Here is a 16,293-nt window from a genome sequence, read left to right on the forward strand (position 1 = left end):
GCTTATCTCAGAGGCAATGTATAAAGCATTTGTACATAAACACAAAGTAACACAGCGAAAACACTACAAAAGGACAACACACCATTTTCGAAAAATAACCAATATTTATCTGAATAAAACAGCACCAAAATGACAAAAATCCAACATACACAAGCAAAGATATCACTTTTAAAATGTTCAAAATAGTTCAGTCCATAGGAAACTATGGAAGTGTCACTTTTATCACAAAGTACCTGGGATGCATCAAAATTAAAGATGAAAACAGGCAATGGGGAGGTGAGGTGCCGGAAAACAGGAGCTGGGCAGGTGAGGCACTAGAAAACAAAGCGATACGTCGATTTCTTACTCCCAGGGGAGGTGATGCATCAATTCCTTACTGCCAGGGGAGGTAAAGTGTTGATTCCTTGCTGCGATGCAGAGGAGATGATTGCTCAATTCCTTATTGCCTGTGGAGGTGATGCGTTAATTTCCAGACATGCGGCCTTGGTTCCGAACTTGGAGGACACGTGCTATGAGTCAAAAATCCAGACGAGCTGGGACGATGCAGAGGCTTCGAAACAGGTGCTGCATCAATTTTCCAGCTGCGAAGCAGGAAATGCGTCGATTTCTTCAGCTGCACAGCAGGCCTGAGTCAGAGACAGAGCAGGTGCCTCGGTCATCGGAGACATGGTGCTCAGGACTCGGACTACAGTGACCTTTTCAGTCGCACGCCAGGCACTGTGTAGATTCTTTAGCCGCACCACCGCGATGCGTTGGTTTTTCCACTGTATAGCGGTGCTGAAGGTCGATGCGTGGATTTTCGGACTTCTTTGCAGCAACAGCCACCTCCAAGGGCCCAGAACTGGAATTGCCACCACTTGGCAGGCCTCACAGCAGATGAGTTCAGAGGCTGCAAATAAAGTCTTTGATGGCTCTGAGACTTGTTAACACGAGGCAAGCACACACGAGCCCTTGGAGAACCTTGGGAAGCAGGATACAAAAAGCAAAGCAGGCCAACACAGCAAAGCACAGAGCAAAGTGATAGTTCTTCCTGGCAGCTTCTCAGGCTCTTCTTCTTGGTAGAATGTCCTTTTAGTCCAGAAGTGTTCTGAAGTTGTGGTGTGACAGCTCTAGCACTTATACCAGTTTCTTCCTTTGAAGTAGGCAAACTTCAAATGGAAGCGTTAGTAGTGCACAACATCCTGTCTTTTCCTGAACTGGCTACAGACACGTTTCAGGGAGTCGGAGACAGCTTTGTGTGAGGACAGGCACAGCACTATTCAGGTGTCAGTGACAACTCCTTCCACCAATCTAGATCAGGAAGACCTATCAGCCTGGTGATGAACCATCAGGATATGTAGGGCACACCTCAGCTCCCTTTGTGTGACTGTCTAGAGAATGCACATACAGCCCAACTGTCTGTCTCCTTGGCAAAGTAAGGAAATGTCCACTCTTCTAAAAGTGGCATTTTCAAACACGCTTGGTAAAAGGCCCATAGGGTCGGGGTTCGGGCAGGTGAACAGGACTTTGCTCTTTGTTTCCCTGTTCAACACTGACTCAATGTTACTGAATAGAAGTATCCTTCTTCAGTTGCTATCAGCGATAGAGGACTTGCGATTTGTAACAAGCAAAGACCTAGAGTTGGTCTAATTTGACATGAGGAGTGCACCTCCAAGCACTAGAGTCACATTCACGTCAGGGGTCGTCTCAATGTTAGTATTAGCTAATGTAGACTCCTTTAGGAAGAGAGAAATAGATGTGCTGTCTCATGTGAACCCTTGCCCAGTTCCGTCTGAAAGTTCAGGAAAGACCCACCAGGTGCCAGGTAGCAGGTTCTCCTCTCCCATGGGCATTATAATCCCTATAAATCCTAAAGACATTGAAATAACAGTAGGGAGAAATCTAGGAAATAGAGAAATTAACATTATAGGTCCCCAAATTCAAGGCCCAGTAGTCCCATTGTGGAGGATGAGATGACCCAGTGGAGCTGGGTGGACGGTACCCTGAATTGCTCAAAAGAAACAACAAAAATGTCCTTGTTGCGGGGGTAGCCAATTAGAAAAAATCCTATCCTGGAATTTAGCGGGGTGGGAAAAATCAATTGTAGGCTTAAATCATTATTAGAATATGGCCCTAAAATAATTTGCCTCCAGGAAACCTGGAAGGATGAGGATTTTCATTTTTATGTATATTTTTGTGCAGCAAAATCATCTGTAAAAGGGCATGCTGGTGATGGTTTATCTATTTTACTTAGCTGTACCATAAGATGGGATCCTGTGATTTTCATTCATCCCTCAAAGTGTTGATTGGGAGTGAAGTTGAGGATGGGTGAAGATGAATCAGGGCAAGCTGTTTTTCTTTTCCTGGTAAACGTGTACATTCCCCCAGGGAGAGCATCCAACTCACTGGTTGATTCAATCTGTACTTTTGTGCAAAGGATAAGTAGCACTGAAGAATGCTAGCGGATTATGATGGTGGGTGATTTTAATGCCAAATTATCCGACGGTGCAGTCATGTCTTTTTCAAACCTTGATTAGAGGAAGTATGGTTCATTCCAGATTCTTTACTGCCCGATCATTTATTAGCAGATAAACGAGGCCTGTTACTTCTGCATAGTTTGAGAATGTTTGACTTAGTAATGTTGATTTTCAGAGGATTCCCCAGCCTCCTATACTTACAAGGGCCCATATGGTCACTCATTAATTGATTAAATGGTGGTATCTTACCAACTGTTTGGTGCATGTACACAATTTAAGGTATTTTCAACAAGCTAAGGTATTTCCAACAAGCATGAGTGATCACAGAATTCTGGATGTTAATGTTGATATAGAAATCGAAAAGCCTGAACTCTGGAATCATAGGGACGAAAAGGTTTTATATAATCGCAGTAATGGGCGCACTTGTTGGTCAAATAATTTGCTCCCAAGTTTTAAGAGAGTCTTCGAAAATATTGCCTTTACTTGTACTCAAGAAACCCCTATTGACAGATTTGAGAGAATCCTGGCTGCAATTACATCTTTTAGAAGAGAAAAGCAAGTTCATAGTTCTGCACCACCAGTGATTATACCATGGGAAATCATTGAACCGGGAAATTAATGCTTTAATTAAAGAACAATATAGGGTGTCTACAATACCAAGGCAAAGGGAAATCAACAGACTAAAACAGGTACGAATATGGAAAATGGTATCGGAACGTACAAGGGTCGAAGACTCAAATTGGGTTAAACTTCGAGAGGTTGCTCAAACCGGTGACACTAGGAAATATTGGGCGCTGATAGCAAAATTTTGCGATGGGAGAGAGAAGTCAAAACCCATTTTAATTCCAGATGCAGAATGGTCTGTGTATATTTCCCAGCTGTATGCTTTAAACTCTACAGTTGGATGGAATCAAGATGTTGCCTGTTCGTGGGGAGTGAATATGGAGCACCTTCATGCCTTGAAATAGAGGGTTATATTAAAGGCGATGGGCCCAGATGATGTACCAATAACCATAATAAAACAGGATGGCGACGCATGGGCGAAATTTTTACATCCACTGTTTGTCCATTGTTATACCCATGGAGACATCCCACAATCCTGGAAGGGAAGTTTAATTGTTCCACTATACAAAAAGGGTCCCAAAAATTCCCCTGCCAGTTTTAGACAGATCTCTCTCCTGGATGCGACTGGCAAATTATTTGCGAAGAGCATCCTTACCCATCTGCAAGATTGAGCATTTGGAAACGATCTCATTCCCGTAAGAACAAACAGGATTCCGCAAAAACAGTGGTACCTTGGATAAGATCACCGCCTTGCAAACCTAACCAAAAAATATCCAGTGAGCCGGGGAATGCCGTTATGTGCAGCTTTTATAGATTTCTCTACGGCATTTGACCGGGTAGATTGGGGGACGTTGTAGAGAAAACTGCTCACCATGGGAATACCAGGGAATTTATTACGATTGGTTATTGCACTGCACTCCTCTACTTGGACGCAGGTTTTATTAGGGGGAACATAGGGTCTTTCGAGAAAAATAGAAACTAATAACGGGTTGAAGCAAGGGTGCCTTTTGGCCCCTCTTCTTTTTTCTATTTACATTAATGATTTGCCAAGAGGAGTGGGGCTCAACAAAGGGGATTCGCCTAAATTAGGAAATTTACAGTTGAGCTGCCTGCTATATGCAGAGGATGCCATAGTAATGGATTTAACTCCAATTGGACTTCAAAGATGCCTTGCTGAGTTGATTAGGTATACAGAAGAATACTATTTAAAAATAAATATTTTAAAGAGTAAAGTTATGATTTTTAGTTATTGGGGATGTAAAATCAGAAAAAACCTGCATTGGTTCTTGGGAAATGAGAAACTGGAAGTAGTAAAGTTTTATCAATATTTCGTTGTTTTTTTTACAAACAGGTGTTCCGGTAGCAATCATATGGATCATTGTAAAGGCAAGGCAATCTCACAGGCCCTCGCCATTAATTGATTGTATACACACTGCGGGAAAAGACACTTCACACACATTTTATCAGTCTATAAAATATAGATACCACCAGCATTGAGCTATGCCCGTGAAACAATAGATGCACAAGATTGGGATAAATTTGAGAAAGTTGAGGGATGGATCTGGCGCCAAATACGTCATTTGAATTGCGCTGCTCCTATTGCAGCGATTAGGCTGGAATTCGGTTTACTCTCCACTTATGTGCTATCTATGGCTGCATGCTTAAGATGGAGCAACGCACTGGTAAACAGCTCTGAGAATATGTTACGGGTAGCACTATGTGAGGTAATCTTTGTCAGCATGAAAGAAAAGAGTGCTCTTTTTAGGAATTATTTAAAAGCAAGGACAATGTTCGGCTTAGATATGGATAGTGTGGCGGTACTCTGTAAACGTGCTTTGAAAATCAGAATTAAAAAAACAATCTATGGGGTTTCTCGTAAAAGAGATAATAAAATGTGAGCAGAGAATAGTAAAAATGATTGTATTGTGGGTAGTTGTATTTACAAAAAACCCCAATCATACGTTTTATGGAATCTTAAACATGGAGTACGTAGAGTTATTCTGTTGCTTAGACTGAATTTACTCCCTCTGAGAATCGTAACAGGAGATTGGGAGGGCACTGCTAGACAGGAAAGACTTTGTCACTTATGTAACTCCTGTATACAAGACTTAAATCATGTCCTATTTGTTTGCCCCATATTACAACCAGTACGTTGCAGATACCTAAGGAATTGTTTTTTAAAGTATATCACCACAGCAGAAGAGGCCCGTAACTGTCTGCTGGCACCTCTATCTGAACTTGTTTGTTTGAAATTTTTTTGCTTTTTTAAACAATTTTTAAATATATATTAGAACAGTATTGATTGATTACTTTGTATGTTTCTGAGCACTTGCACTTTTCCAACCTTTTATGCTGCTAGCTATCGAGTACTGTATGCTGAAAAGTTTCCGGTGAGGTTTGAAATATTCTTGCACTGTTATTATGCTGCTGGTTATCTTGTACTGTATTGGAAATTGACAAATTCTCGCTTTTTACTACATGGTTTTGCTGTTGGTTATCTAGTACTGTATTGTGAATTGACAAATCCTCGCACTTTATTATATGGTTTTAATTTTGAAAGTTTTTATGATAGCATTAGACTGTAATCTTCGTAAAAGTCTCCTAAATACCCATCGATGGTAATCTGATTTATTATGGATCAATCCTCTTGGCACTTGAAGGTTTAATGAATGATTCCCATTATGCGTTTTTCCTTGTTTTTATATGATATGATGAATCGAGCACTTCACTGTCTCTCTTTTTACGGAGTGTAATGTTGACTTTTTTAATGTATCTTTTTCTTTTATGTGGAATGCTTCGGAGTCCAAAATCATAATAAATAAACTGTTAACTGTCAAACTGTGCACTTTACTAGGGACATACTAGTAGATCAAATATGCCAGTTATAGATAAACTAATCAACAATTTAGACAGAGACAATATGCACTTTAGCACTGGTTGTGGTAAAATGGCCAGAGTCCTAAAGCAAACAAGAACAGGTCGGAAAAACAAGAAGGAAGAAGGCAAATACTTTGGGGACAACCCTGCAAAAAGGTCCAGGTCCAACACGGACACATAGATGTGTCCGCCTCACTTTTTCCCCACCCCAGCGCAGTGCGCAGTGTTCCGCTAGTTTGTCAGAGACTCGTTGCCAGAAGGAGCAAGCAGCGTGCCCTGTACTGCAGCAGCTCTGCACACATGCCTCAGATCATTAAGACAATAGTAAGAAATGATTTTGAAGCAATGAACTTGAAGCATGTTTTGAATTATGGAGCCATTCCTGTGGCTACCACCATCTGATGTCCTGATGATATCTGATCACTGAGCCCAGCATTCCGAATAAATTTAGCATGCCCACTATTTTAATTGCACACCCACTCTCTTGTGCCGCGAGTCGTCCCTGTTCCGCATGGTAGTTCCGAGGCCTCTATCATAATGTTCTCTGACTCTTCCCTCCCAAATCTGTGGCAATCAGTGGCTTGGGGTGCTGACGGCAGAGTTTCTACACATGACTCTAATTCCTGTCATCTGGACTGACGAAAAACAAAGAAACGGCTAGAGAGAAACAAATGGCAACAAAGATCAATGCGCGGCATGCATTCCCGCGTCAGCATGGTGCCAAAGCAGAGGCGCGCGCTCTACGGCAATTACCAGGGAATATCTTCATCCACGGGCCAGGCAGAACTAGTTTTGTTTTATTGCTCTATCCCCAATGGGTTTGAGACTTTTCTGTCATGTTTTTTGTGGCCTTCTTGTGACATTTCTATATGGATCAGGTTTAAAACAACAATCGCAAGATGAATACGTTTTTGGTGAAAAGTAGCCTCTTTCCAACCTGTATCAAGCTAAGCGGTGCAGCCTTAGGCGACGGGGGAGGGGGTGTGTTGGGAGGGGGGGGGGGGGACGCTCAGCAGTAAAAACTTTCATCCGTGGTCCTGTGCATCAAACCCAGCATGTATTGGTGATGACTGGCAGTCGTTCTGGTGCCCCCACCCCCCTTCCCTTGACATAGAGGTCACTGCCTGGTCCAGGCCCCTGTTGGCATCTGCCCATATCAGAAATATGCATACATTGTGCTGGCGCTAGGCAGCGTGCCTTTCCAATAATCTTTATAGACTCCTGTTGCAGGCAAGCCACAGAAGTCTACCTATTAAAAATTCCTTGCTTTGTACATGGTGATAATGTACAGCCCTTAAACATGCAGCTCGCCGGGAAATCTTGCTATATTTCCTGAGTATTAGTGTTTGAGCAGAAACCCCCTAGAGAACTCTTCCACGTCTGTACTTTCAAGCAACCGGCACCTACACAATTTCTATTGATACAGGACGAGGGAAGGGGCCAACCACTGGGTCCGGATGGTGATACAGAGATTTGTGTTTGAAAGGACATTTTGGTAGATGTGTATTGCAACCCTCAATTGTTAAGGGCTCTGGCATGCATTTTTGGGTCATTTTTAGGTCGAGCGCTGGCCAAGACCTTTTGATTGTACTAAAATGACATGTGTACCATACCGACATATATGGGCTTTCAATGAGCCCTCGTCATCCATTGGTCTGTTGGTGTGACAATCACATTTTTCTTCACATCCACCTTCTGGTACTGCACATGAATGCTAGTACTGCACCTGAATGAGATGATATCAATTGTCAGAAAGACATGTTTTCCAAATGTACAATAGTCCAGCTCGGACCAGCGCTTTCAATGATTTGCGAAATTCCAGACCTGCCAACTCACACATGTCCAGAGAGGCATCTCTCCCATAAATGATTGACTAAAGAGAAATGATGGTATGAAGGTCGTTTTCCAGTGCTGATGTCACCCCCTTTGTGTCCCCTAGCGTTGGTGTCAGGTAGATAAAGCAAACAAAAACTACAATTACCACTGCAATCACTGGTGTATAGCACTTTTGCTTTTCAGAAGCTCAGGTGTGCTTTGAGGCCTGTCAGAGTTGCATTACAAAAAATCGCATTGTCCGGTTGAGACCTGCAAAAGGCCACATCTACTTTTAAGTTCTGTAAGTCAGCCCATCATTAGTGAAGAGTCTTGGATCAAATTGTCAGTTGTACTCTTTGGTCCCTACTGCCTATGGTTTGTTTCTATTGGTTTTAGAGTTCCTGCTGTCATGCAATCTTTCTAAGGTTGGATTTGCTATGCAGGTACACCCTTCTGTACTCCTGAGTACTCTGTCTTGCCATGCACAGAATAGCGTTTAGGTCCCTATCTGACAAGAATCAATGAGGCGACTCTGGATCTGCCAGAGGAGTAAGAGATCAGGCATCCACAAAAGACCCTCGACCAGCAGCTGTGGAGCGTGGAAGATCGGGACGCGTGAGCTGACTTTTTTTTTTAACTGGATTGTATTGAAGTGCTTCTAACATCTGTTTGCAATAAATATACAGCAGGTTTCTGATAAGTTTAATTCTGTACTAGAGGTTTTATTTTTATTCTTCATGTTTAAACATGCTCGCTCTTTCATATGAAAGAGCTACACACCAAGGTTTTAAGTGGTTTGTGGGAAAGGGGATTGTGTGCCCATCTATTTAACGGGATAAAGTCCCCCTGGCGTACATGTTTGGCTTTGTTCCTCTATATGGTTATGGAACTCCTCGATGACTTGCAATATCCGATTATTGCGCAGTAGGGGGTACTTTATCCCTTATATAATAAAAAGTTAGCTTACTTAGTAACAGTGTGCTTACTTACAGCATCTGTGTTTTGCAGAGACAAGGGAACATAAACGGTGGTCAGGGACCTTGGGTACGAAATATTTTAAGGAACAATGGTCCCTAACATAAAAACATTTGCAAAAATGTATATGTACACAGATACAATGATGTGCTATATTTTAGCTGTCCAACTGGACATCATCTTTTAATGAGAAAGTAAAAGAAAACTTAGAAGCGTGGACATATATATCATAAAAGCGAAAAAGGTTCAGGCAATACAAGAAAGTGTGGCCGGAAAAAACTATAGCTATTGGACCAACGGAAAATACATTAGAGCACCTTAGCATATATTAATACAAAATATACACTTGTGTCAGACTGTATTAAGTCAACGATGTTTTGATCCCTTTAATTAAATGCTGGGATCATCTTCAGGACAAGACAAGTCGATGCCTGAGGCAATTGCCTATTGAACAATATTCTGAAAAGGGGGAGGAAGAGAGAGGCGAAAAGGGGATAAAGGGAAAAAGAAAAAAGAAAAAGGGTGGAATTAACAATGGGGGAATTATAACCAGAGGTTTCTACACAATAATTATACGTGAATGGTGAGGCATGCTTCAGTAGTATGGATAAGAACAGTGCTTGTTAAGATGTTACCCGTCTGGGCATGCGATGTGCTACAGTGGGTGATATGTACCCTAAGATTAACAAGAATCCATGCACTAATGTGAAGTCCTGGTGATGAAGAAGTAGGAAGTGAATTACATGTGATGAGGAATTACCTGGGATTCAAATCGGACTCCGCTTGATCTAGGTAGGTCTAGAAATTGGATGAGGAAGCATTGTGAAGGCGGATAATTCTCTTTAGAACTAGGAAGGTAGGTGGCAAATTACTACTAACCCGCTTCATCACGCCAATCACACCCTTAACCTCCTTCGCGCACTTGCGGTCCTGCTGGCTCCAGCATCATCAAGCTGCAAATCGCCTCCATCTTTCTGAGCGGACTCGACCCTATATCGTAGCTTACCTACCCATCACGGTAAGAACTATTCTTAACACACAAGGCCCAACAGTTGTCCACCATTCTACACCCTACCGCTAATGTTACGTACCTTCTCCCGTAGCATCCACTCCAGCGACCGGCAGGTCTGGCTCATTGATACGGATTACAGACAACTTCTCCGCAAGTCATTCATGGGTTTGTAGCAACTTGCCACTTATCTTGCCCCAATTCTCCCATATCTAAAGAGATTCGCTGCCCACCTGCCTTCGCTAATGTTACGTACCTTCTCTCACAGCCCCACAACCAGCGACTGACAGGGCCAGTTCATTGATACGCACTATGTACCATGACCCCTGCAATTAATTACCGGGTTGGAAGTAATTTGCCACCTACCTTCCTAGGTCTAAAGAGAATTATCCACCTTCACAATGCTTCCCCATCCAATTGTACCATAATTTCTAGACCCACCTGGATCAAGCCGACTCGATGTGAGTCCAAGGTAATTCCTCATCACATCCAATTCACTACCCTCTGCCTCATCCACAGGGCTTCACATTAGTGCAGGGATTCTTGTTAATCTCGGGGTACATATCACCCACTCTAGCCACTTTATACCCAGACGGGTAACATCTTAACAAACACAGTTCATATACATACTACTGAAGCATGCTTCACCAGTCACGTATAATTATTACGTCAAAACCTCTAGTTATATTTCTCCCACTGTTAATCCCCCCTTTTTCTTTTTTCTTTTTCCCCCTTTTCGCCTCTCTCTTCCTCCCCCCCTTTTCAGAATCTTGTTCAATAGGCAATTGCCTCAGGCATCAACTTTTCTCGTACTGAAGATGATACCAACATTTAGTTAAAGGGATCTAAACGTCGTCGACTTTATGCACTCTGATACAAGTGTATATTTTGTATTAATATGTGCTAAGGTGCTCTAATGTATTTTCTGGTGGCCTAATAGCTGTACTTTTTTCTGGCCACACTTTCTTGTATTGCCTGAGCCTTTTCCATTTTTATGATATATATGTCCCCACTTGTATGTTTTCTTTTACTTTCTCATTAAAAGATGATGTCCAGTTGGACAGCTAAAAAATAGACATCATTGTTTCTCTATACATATGAATTTTCACAGATGTCTTTATGTTAGGGACCATTGTTCCTTAAAAAACTACTTACAGCATCTGCCATGTTTTAAAGAGAGGATGACGTCTGGAGAGTGACCAATATCTTTTTAACTTTATTTCAGTACAGTGCATAATGTCGGAAGGAGAGAGTACTACAGGAGGATATTTGTATAGTTCTGTAATCTCGATTGATGGTGAGGATAGGTGATCTGTGTGAGAAAAAAAAAGAAAGAGTAGCCAGGAAGGAAGTGGTCAGGATATTAAGATGAGGCGATTGGATGGTGCAGCAAAATACAAAACAAAGTTTCAACCATCTCGGGGTAAAGCATACCTTATCTGTGGAGTGAATATTGACCCGTTTTCATATGTGTCTTGCTGGCTTAAAAATAATGAAATATGAAAATATGAACATAAAGGAGTCAGAGACATACAGCTGCACTGTAGTACAGAGGGTCACAGGAAGAGAGTAAATACAATAAAATCACAGCAAACACTGCAATTTGAGTGTGACTGCCAGTGAGATATATATATATATATACCCACCTATTTTGAGAAATTCGCGAACATTCGTCGACCGGCGCCAAAGTTATTCCAAATAGAATGTTGCGGATTTCCTATGGAAACGTGGTCCTAACTATAACTACCTACTGGCGACCGCCAGTAGGTAATATATATATATATATATATATATATATATATATATATATATATATAATCTAAAGCAAACAGAAAGAGGGTGTAGGCTGTAGATACCGCACCTGACAAAAGAATAGTGTCCTTATTAGAAATTTCTATAGTGCAACGAACAAGAGAGCACTCCCCTCCAAGCTCCCCAATCAGGAACGAATCCTGTTACAAAATTCAGCACAAATGGGTTTAGCACTATTCACAAAATTGGTAGAGAATTGTAAACAAAAAGTCCAAAACGTAAATGGAATTTTCTTTGAAAAATTATTTTCTTTATTTCATTTTTTGATGTATATGACGAATCATAGCCAACGCGTTTGGTCTCCTAAGCAGAGACTTCTTCAGGGCTATTGAAAAACATATATAAAGTACATTTTAGTTCTGAGACAAAACAAAATATGAATACAAATTACAAAACAGAACATTTAAAAACAGCAATAGACTTGGATAGTTAATTGTTAAATGATTGTCATTTATATAAAAATACACAATAATTATTGGTTATTTTATATTAATGGGCCTGTATCCTCAAGAAGCAAACATTTATACACCCTATATAAATGAACATTATTTTCACACAAGTTATTCATCATCAATTCCTTTGGTAATAATAAATCACATACCTTCAGATAACGATATAAAGTATTTCTCTATATATTTTGAGCTATCGGCTGAAAATTCCAGTGTTTCAAAAATCCTTCTTATGAGGTAGATTTTATCTAAGTGGAAAGAATAAATATACAGCTGAAAGAGGTAGTGTCAACTGATAACGAACCAGCATATCAATGCATTCATATATTATCTAATGGCGGTCGCCAGTAGATAGTTATAGTTAGGACCGTGTTTCCATAGGAAATCTGAAAATTCTATTTTGAATAACTTTGGCGCCGGTTGACGAATCCTCGCAAATTTTTCAAAACTAATGGGGCGCTCCGCTCAGCTCCTACCCTGAAAGTCTCGGGGTGATTCGTCAAGCGGGGGCCGAGAAAAAAGGGGGGTCCCAAAACGCGTTTTCCCCATGCATTTTCCCATAGGACCTTTAGTCGAAGGTACAGCCCGAACGGCTGAACAGAATTACTTGAAATTTGGCAGAGAGGTAGTCCTCAGGTCAGGGACGTGTCTTTTGCATATATGGAGTCAATCTGTTCAGTAGTTCCTGAGAAAATTGCATTTAAAAGCCCATCCATATCTATAGCCGCGCAACGTGCGCGCACGGTGCGAGCACCCTAACGTGTGCGAGCGTAATTCTGATTGGTGGTTACATGTCAGTCAACGTTCGAATCGGTCAAAATCAGGAAGTGTCGGCCGCCATTTTGTTTGTTGTGGATGCGAGAGTGAAAAAGAGAGGTGGCGAACGTGAAAAGGGGGCAGGGTAGAGAGTTCCTGACCCCCTAGCCTTTGTCAGAGGGACCCTAAAAACATTTTCTTTTTTTTTTTTAAATCGCGGGGTACGCACACGGTGCGCGCACGGTGAAAAACCATAAAAAAAAATTTAAAAAAATAAAAATTAGCATTTAAAAAACTGTACAAATTCACTTAAAAAACCATAGGTTTCAGGCACGTTATAGTTAGGAATTAGCATTTAAAAAACCTTGCAAATTCACTTAAAAAACCATAGGTTTCACACATGTTATAGTAAGGTGGACATTTCACTCGTAAAAAAACAATGAAATTCCACCGTTATAGTTAGTTCAGATAACTATAACTCGCACGACCGCCACTCTATCACAAGGATGATGTCATCAGTGATGTCATGAGTGATGCCACTGACCATGTCATGAGTGATGAAATATGTGACGTCATGAGCACTGGATTGCGGGCGCGCGAGTTATAGTTATCTGAACAAACTATAACGGTGGAATTTCATTGGTTTTTTACGAGTGAAATGTCCACCTAACTATAACATGTGTGAAACCTATGGTTTTTTAAGTGAAAATATATATATATATATATATATATATATATATATATATCATGCTCGGTGGGGGGTGACCAACAGGTGAGTTGCACTCGGACAAAGGGAAGGTTTTCCCCAAACAACCTTTATTTTCGAATCAGCCAGCAACCCTCGTCAGCAAATGAGACTGCAATCCTGACGCGTTTCGAGGGATTCTCTTTTTCAAAGGATGTTGCAGTCAGAAAGCGCATGATTGGCTCACCTTCAAATTTCAAGCCGCATAGCATGCCCCTGATTGGCTGCTCTGGATGAGTCTATGCTTAGCTTTATGGGAGGTGTAGTCTTTTTCTTTTCCTGGATGGATGCGCTTTCAAGGTTAGATGCAGGCTCTCACATGAGCCTCTGGCAAGCGTGGCTGGCGCATTTCATGTCCCTTGTCCCACATGTAGAGCCCCTCGTATACGAGCCCAGTGGCCTCCAGCTTCAGGAGTGGTGCAAACCCGGCGGCAGGACGGCCGCCAATATATCATGCTCGGTGGGGGGTGACCAACAGGTGAGTTGCACTCGGACAAAGGGAAGGTTTTCCCCAAACAACCTTTATTTTCGAATCAGCCAGCAACCCTCGTCAGCAAATGAGACTGCAATCCTGACGCGTTTCGAGGGATTCTCTTTTTCAAAGGATGTTGCAGTCAGAAAGCGCATGATTGGCTCACCTTCAAATTTAAAGCCGCATAGCATGCCCCTGATTGGCTGCTCTGGATGAGTCTATGCTTAGCTTTATGGGAGGTGTAGTCTTTTTCTTTTCCTGGATGGATGCGCTTTCAAGGTTAGATGCAGGCTCTCACATGAGCCTCTGGCAAGCGTGGCTGGCGCATTTCATGTCCCTTGTCCCACATGTAGAGCCCCTAGTATACGAGCCCAGTGGCCTCCAGCTTCAGGAGTGGTGCAAACCCGGCGGCAGGACGGCCGCCAATATATGATGCTCGGTGGGGGGTGACCAACAGGTGAGTTGCACTCGGACAAAGGGAAGGTTTTCCCCAAACAACCTTTATTTTCGAATCAGCCAGCAACCCTCGTCAGCAAATGAGACTGCAATCCTGACGCGTTTCGAGGGATTCTCTTTTTCAAAGGATGTTGCAGTCAGAAAGCGCATGATTGGCTCACCTTCAAATTTCAAGCCGCATAGCATGCCCCTGATTGGCTGCTCTGGATGAGTCTATGCTTAGCTTTATGGGAGGTGTAGTCTTTTTCTTTTCCTGGATGGATGCGCTTTCAAGGTTAGATGCAGGCTCTCACATGAGCCTCTAGCAAGCGTGGCTGGCGCATTTCATGTCCCTTGTCCCACATGTAGAGCCCCTCGTATACGAGCCCAGTGGCCTCCAGCTTCAGGAGTGGTGCAAACCCGGCGGCAGGACGGCCGCCAATATATCATGCTCGGTGGGGGGTGGCCAACAGGTGAGTTGCACTCGGACAAAGGGAAGGTTTTCCCCAAACAACCTTTATTTTCGAATCAGCCAGCAACCCTCGTCAGCAAATGAGACTGCAATCCTGACGCGTTTCGAGGGATTCTCTTTTTCAAAGGATGTTGCAGTCAGAAAGCGCATGATTGGCTCACCTTCAAATTTCAAGCCGCATAGCATGCCCCTGATTGGCTGCTCTGGATGAGTCTATGCTTAGCTTTATGGGAGGTGTAGTCTTTTTCTTTTCCTGGATGGATGCGCTTTCAAGGTTAGATGCAGGCTCTCACATGAGCCTCTGGCAAGCGTGGCTGGCGCATTTCATGTCCCTTGTCCCACATGTAGAGCCCCTCGTATACGAGCCCAGTGGCCTCCAGCTTCAGGAGTGGTGCAAACCCGGCGGCAGGACGGCCGCCAATATATCATGCTCGGTGGGGGGTGACCAACAGGTGAGTTGCACTCGGACAAAGGGAAGGTTTTCCCCAAACAACCTTTATTTTCGAATCAGCCAGCAACCCTCGTCAGCAAATGAGACTGCAATCCTGACGTGTTTCGAGGGATTCTCTTTTTCAAAGGATGTTGCAGTCAGAAAGCGCATGATTGGCTCACCTTCAAATTTCAAGCCGCATAGCATGCCCCTGATTGGCTGCTCTGGATGAGTCTATGCTTAGCTTTATGGGAGGTGTAGTCTTTTTCTTTTCCTGGATGGATGCGCTTTCAAGGTTAGATGCAGGCTCTCACATGAGCCTCTGGCAAGCGTGGCTGGCGCATTTCATGTCCCTTGTCCCACATGTAGAGCCCCTCGTATACGAGCCCAGTGGCCTCCAGCTTCAGGAGTGGTGCAAACCCGGCGGCAGGACGGCCGCCAATATATCATGCTCGGTGGGGGGTGACCAACAGGTGAGTTGCACTCGGACAAAGGGAAGGTTTTCCCCAAACAACCTTTATTTTCGAATCAGCCAGCAACCCTCGTCAGCAAATGAGACTGCAATCCTGACGCGTTTCGAGGGATTCTCTTTTTCAAAGGATGTTGCAGTCAGAAAGCGCATGATTGGCTCACCTTCAAATTTCAAGCCGCATAGCATGCCCCTGATTGGCTGCTCTGGATGAGTCTATGCTTAGCTTTATGGGAGGTGTAGTCTTTTTCTTTTCCTGGATGGATGCGCTTTCAAGGTTAGATGCAGGCTCTCACATGAGCCTCTGGCAAGCGTGGCTGGCGCATTTCATGTCCCTTGTCCCACATGTAGAGCCCCTCGTATACGAGCCCAGTGGCCTCCAGCTTCAGGAGTGGTGCAAACCCGGCGGCAGGACGGCCGCCAATATATCATGCTCGGTGGGGGTGACCAACAGGTGAGTTGCACTCGGACAAAGGGAAGGTTTTCCCCAAACAACCTTTATTTTCGAATCAGCCAGCAACCCTCGTCAGCAAATGAGACTGCAATCCTGACGCGTT

This window comes from Triturus cristatus, chromosome 2_1 (assembly GCF_964204655.1).
Source record: "Triturus cristatus chromosome 2_1, aTriCri1.1, whole genome shotgun sequence".
Taxonomy (NCBI): Eukaryota; Metazoa; Chordata; class Amphibia; order Caudata; family Salamandridae; genus Triturus; species Triturus cristatus.